This window comes from Triticum aestivum, chromosome 3D (assembly GCF_018294505.1).
Source record: "Triticum aestivum cultivar Chinese Spring chromosome 3D, IWGSC CS RefSeq v2.1, whole genome shotgun sequence".
In the NCBI taxonomy this organism is placed as follows: Eukaryota; Viridiplantae; Streptophyta; class Magnoliopsida; order Poales; family Poaceae; genus Triticum; species Triticum aestivum.
In genome coordinates this window covers 44,534,969-44,541,104 of record NC_057802.1, presented here as the reverse complement: position 1 = coordinate 44,541,104, position 6,136 = coordinate 44,534,969, and positions in this window count along the sequence as shown.

Genomic DNA, 6,136 nt, shown 5'->3' with positions numbered 1-6,136 from the left:
ACTCGGTAGGAGTTTTAAAACTTAGGCGAGTACGGAACTGCAGCTCAGCCTCCGAGTGAGAGGGTTGCTCTTGACTCGGTAGGATTTTTAAAACCTAGGAAAGTACGGGACTGCAACTAAGCCCCCGAGTGAGAGGATTGCTCTTCACTCGGTGGGATTATTAAAACTTAGGCGAGTACGGGACTGCAACTAAGCTCTCGAGTGAGAGGATTGCTCTTCACTCGGTAGGATTTTTAAAACTTAGGCGAGTACAGGACTGCAGCTAAGCCCCCGAGTGAGAGGATTGCTCTTCACTCGGTAGGATTTTTTTGTTGGAACTTAGGCGAATCAGGTTCGTGGCTAAGCCTCCAAGTGAGAGGATTGCTCTTCACTCGGTAGGATTTTGTTTTTGAAAATTAGGTGAATCAGGTTCGCAACTAAGCCACCCACTTGGGTTTTTTGACACATGCATATGAAACAACAATCATTTAGGAGACTATAAAACTTCTTCTTTGATAAACAAACTGAAAGGTACTTCTTATTACATCTCAACAGTTTGAATGTTTTAGTATGAAAATGGCGGAGCAGCTCCGCATTCCAAGCGCGTGGCTCGTCTTTCTTGTGTTCCACATCGTACAGGTGGTACGCTCCATTGTGGAGCACCTTGGTGATGATGAAGGGGCCTTCCCAAGCGGCAGCAAGCTTGTGAGGCCGTTGTTGATCCACTCGGAGCACGAGGTCTCCTTCCTGAAATGCTCGACCTCTCATGTTTCTGGCATGGAAGCGACGGAGGTCTTGCTGATAAATGGTTGACCTGATCAGGGACATCTCTCTTTCCTCTTCCAGAAGATCAACAGCATCTTGTCGGGCTTGTTCTGCTTCGGCTTCTTAGAAAAGTTCTACTCAGGGGGCATTGTGGAGTAAATCACTCGGCAGCACATGAAGAAGGGAGTCCGACCAGTCGACCGATTCGGTGTTGTTCTTAAACCCTGCAGTACTGATGGTAACTCGTCTACCCATGCACTTGCCGCATGCTTGAGGTCACGCATCAACCTGGGTTTCAACACTTGGAGGATCAAATCATTTGCTCTTTCTGCTTGTCCATTTGACTGCGGGTGAGCGACTGAAGGATAGTCGACCTGTTGAGGATATAAACCTTAGAGTCACCCGCCCGGTGGGGGCCGGATTACTCATAAGGGTCATCGTTTGAAGGCCGGAGCCAAGCTTGAAGACGGTGGGCCAAAGCTGGGCTTAAGACCCGGAGATGGCTTAAGGCCCGTAGTTACAACCGTCATTATGGTAGAACTTGTAGTGTAAGGGAAGAATAGTTGAGAGTCCGAGCCGGACACTCTTATGAGCCGGCCGGGGCTCTCAGAAGCTGCTGGGCGTCAACCTCTCTATATAAAGGGGCGACCCAGCAGCGGTTTAGGGACAAGAAAGATCTGATTCGAGACCCAGGCATAGCAGATAAGCTCCCTGGTCATCGAAACCCTAATCAATACCACCTCAACTGGACGTAGGCTTTTACCTTCACCGTAAGGGGCCGAACCAGTATAAACCCTCGTGTTCCTTGTCCCGTTTAACCCCTTCAAGCTTCCTAGCGGCGATGGCTCCATGACTAAGTCCTAGCTTGAGGACATCTGCCGTGACAATTCCACGACAGTTGGCGCCCACCGTGGGGCCAGCGCACGGTGGATTTGAGTTCTTGAAGGGCAGCTTCGAAGGGCTCAAGGGATACGCTGTGGGCCGGATGACCAAGAGTCATCGCGGCAAGCTCTACATCGATGATGCAAGCTGGGGCCCCGACGCCGGCTCAATCGAGTACGGATACCGGGTCCCCTTCGGCGGAATTCATGTTTTCATTGGCAAGATTGGTGAGCCGGGCCCTGAGCCGGATCTCTGCGCCGATCTCATCAAGACGGCTCAGCGCGCACGACCCGCCCGGGCCCTGCCTGCCTTGAGGCATGCTTTTGTGGGATGTGTCCATGGAGGGCACTCTGATAGATCTGGATCGGGTGATGAGACGGCCACCGGCTCTGACGGCGAGTCGTCCACAGATGAGTCAAACTCGTTGTATCAACTTCAAGATGGTAGGCTCATGGGTTGTTCCGATGGTGACAGCATTCCGGACCCGTTTGAGCCGCCGAGCCGGGTCGGAATCTTCATGGCCGTTGCGCAGCCTGTTCAGAACCCTGCTGCTGGGGCAGGAAACCCGATGCCCTCGCCGGCTCAGGTGCTAATGGATCTCACGGACAAGATGACGGCCCTGTTGACCGCCGCGGTTGACCCGGCGGATCAAGCTCAGCATGACGCGGAGGTGGCGCAGTTAAAGTTAGATCTAGTGAAAGCCAAGGAGGATCTGGCAGCGGAAGGGATCAGGATGGCTGCGGAGAGGGCGGCTCTCGACGCCCAAACTCAGTTGATTCAGACGCAGTCCTTCCGGCTCATGATGGATCAGAACGCGTCCAATGAGGTCATGAGAAGGAGGCATCAAAAGGCCCAATCTCAACTCCCTCCGGTCTACGATCCTCGAAACCTCTTCAACACGCCAAGTGCAGGGTCTAGTAACCCGCCAGGGATCATCGTGCCCGGGTCTGGGACCCCTGTTCAGCCACAAGTGATGGGGCCTCCCCGGACGAACCCTGCCCCGCCTCAGTCTGTGCCAATACCACCGGTCATTATGCTAACCCGCTGGAGAACATGGTCGCCGCAGCAGCATGGCTGGCGGCCCTCCCAATTGACGGCGACTCTCCAACGGCTATTGAAACCCGCCGGGTCAGGGAACTCCTTCAGACAGCGCTGGCACAGCAAGAGGCGTACTCTTACAGCCGGAACAGGATCCACTCGACCCCTCGTCCAAGCCGGAGCCCGAGTTATAGCCGACACATGGTCTCAGCGACTGGCTCAAGTAATGTCCGACGTCATGACCCGCCCCCTGGCCATGGCCCGGCTCATAACGGAGCTTTTCACGCAGCATAGCAAGACAGAGTGCGGCAAGAGGCGGAGCAGGTGCCTCAGTTGACGGCTTACCAGACCCCCCCGGCTTATTCGACGACTTCCGTCGACGTGGGTATCCCTACGAGGACTGGAGGTGTCCCTTGTTTAGTGCCAGCTCTCCGCAATGAACGTCTACCCAAAGACTTCAAAAGCCCTAGGAAGGTGCCTAATTACACATCTGACTTACAACCCGGGGCCTGGATCGAAAGTTACGAGATGGCCATGGAACTGCTGGAGGTCAGTGAAGCAGCGATGGCCAAGTACTTCACCATGATGCTGGATGGGCCTGCCCGCACTTGGTTGAAAGCGCTACCGCCGAATTCCATCGGGTCTTGGGCTGAGCTAAAGGCCCGGTTCATACAAAAATTCAAAGACACCTGTAGGCAGTCTATGTCAATAGTGGATTTGACTAACTGCAAACAGCAAGAGGGTGAGGCTACGACACATTGGGTTCGCCGGGTCAAAGAGATCATACATTCATCGGATAAGATGGATGCCGGTTCTGCAGTCTTAATGTTGGAGCAAAACTGTCGTTTTCTGCCCCTGAAAATGAAGCTCGGGCGGCTTAAGCGCGACTGCAATGATATGGGTACGCTGATGGCGGCTCTCGTCAAGTATGCTGATTCTGATAGTACCAAGGATCCCGCTTCAGACGGTGAAAGGACAGGGAAGGGAAAGAAGAACGGCAATGGCAAGGGTCCTCAGCATAACCCGGGGAACCAAGGAAGTGGCAAGCGTAAGGCCGACGGCAGCCTAGAGTTCGTGGCCAACGCCAGCTCACAGGGTAATAGCCAGAGATGCAAGGGGAGGCCCCCTCCCCGAGCCGGCGGGTCAGGCCCGACGCTGGAGCAGCTGTTGAATGAGCCCTGTCCAAGGCATGGCTCTAGAGAGAGGCCAGCTGCTCATCTATGGAAGGATTGTGCAATCATGAAGGCTTTTAAGAATTCCAACGCCTTCAACGGTAACAATGGCCCGAGCGGTGGCTCAGGCGCCGGCGGCTTTCATGGCCCGGGCGGCGGCTCAAATTCTAATCCTCAGAACGGTTAAGGGGGCTTTAATCAGCAGTCTGGCCAGGGTCATCAACAGCAGCAGGGGGTTATCAGACCAATCCAAAGCAGCTTAGCGGTGGACAGTATCATGTGTTTACCACCAGTCTGTGTAAGCGAGATCAGAAGCTTCAAAAGAGGGCTGTGAATGCTGTTGAGCCGGCGGTTCCGCGCTACTTGCGGTGGTCTGAGCAGCCTATAGTGTGGAGTAGGGAGGATCACCCTCCCCGGGTGGATAATCCAGGTCAATTGGCCTTGGTGGTGGCTCCTCAGGTGGGAGGATATAAGTTCACTAAGGTGCTCATGGATGGAGGCAGCAGCATCAACATCCTTTATTATGAGACTTTCCGTCGTATGGGGTTGATTGATAAGAACATCAGCCAGTCAAAGACTATTTTCCATGGTGTGGTACCTGGTAAGTCGTCTTATCCAGTCGGCAAGATCGAGTTGGAAGTGGCCTTTGGAGACGAGCACAACTACCGGGTGGAAAAATTGACCTTTGAGGTGGTCAAGATAAGGAGCCCGTATCATGCCATATTCGGGCGGCCGGCTTACGCCAAGTTCATGGCACGGCCGTGTTACGTGTATTTACAGCTTAAGATGCCGGGTCTCAATGGAACCATTACGGTTCATGGCAGCCGGAAGGTGGCTTTGGAGTGTGAGGAAGGCGATGCAGCTTATGCAGAATCTGTTTGTGCAACAGAGGAGTTAAAATTCTACAAGGACAATGTTGACCCAACAGATATGACCTCTCTGAAAAAGCCGACTACGGAGCATGAGCCAGCAATGAAATTTAAGTCGGCTGATGAGACTAAACTTGTTAATTTCGTTCCAGGTGATTCATCTCAGCAGTTTAGCATCAGTGCCAATCTGGATCCAAAATAGGAAAGCGCGCTCATCGAGTTCATCCGTGAGAATAGGGACATTTTTGCATGGAAAGCTTCTGACATGCCAGGTGTACCTAGAGAACTCGCTGAGCACACTCTCAATGTTGATCCGAAATTTAAGCCGGTCAGGCAATTCCTTCGGCGGTTTAATGAAGAAAGGCAGAAGGCTATTGGTGAAGAGGTGGCCCGGCTCTTGGCGGCCGGGTTTATTGTTGAAGTCTTTCACCCAGAGTGGTTAGCTAACCCGGTGCTCGTACTCAAGAAGAACGGCACCTGGCGGATGTGTGTGGACTACACGGATTTGAACAAGGTGTGTCCGGCTGATCCTTTTGCCCTTCCTCGTATTGGCTTCCCCTAAAGGTGACAAGTTCCATTATGTGCTACAATTGATGTTTCCTTGCACCAACAATGCGGCCGAGTACGAGGCCTTGCTCCATGGTCTTCAGATGGCTAAGGAGATGAGCTTGAGTCGGGTAAGGTGCTTCAGCGACTCAGACTTGGTGGCTCAACAAGTGTCAGGAAAGTGGGACTCCAAGGACCCTCTCATGGCGGCTTATCGCCGTGAAGTTGATGCCATTGCTGGGCACTTTCAGGGTTACCAAGTAGAGCACATCGATCACAGGAAGAACGAGGCGGCTGATGCTTTAAGCCGGCTGGGCTCTCAGCGAAAACCGGTGCCGCCTAATATTTTCCTGGACGTCCTGCATAACCCTTCTGTTAAGTTGCCTACAGAAGAAGACTTGGCTGTCCCTGACCCGGAGGCACGACTGGTGGCGGCTCTCCACATCATACCGGACTGGACAGTGCCCTATCTGGCTTACATGACCCGGGGAGATTTGCCTGAGGATGAAACTTTGGCCAGACAAATAACCCGGCGGTCTAAATCAATGGTTGTTATCAATGGTGAGTTGCATCGCCGCAGTGTTACGGGAGCATTCCAGCGTTGTGTCTCCCCTGAGGAAGGTCAAGAGATCTTGCGTGAGATTCATGAAGGGGATTGTGGCCATCACGCCGGCTCAAAGTCTCTTGTGGCCAAGGCTTTTCGTCATGGTTTTTATTGGCTGACGGCTCATGCTGATGCGGAGGACTCGGTCAGTAAATGTGATGGTTGCCAAAGGTTCTCGCGACGGGCTCATGTGCCGGCTCAGGAGCTGAGGATGATCCCAATTACTTGGCCCTTTGCGGTTTGGGGGCTTGATATGGTTGGGCCTTTTAAAAGGTCCAAGG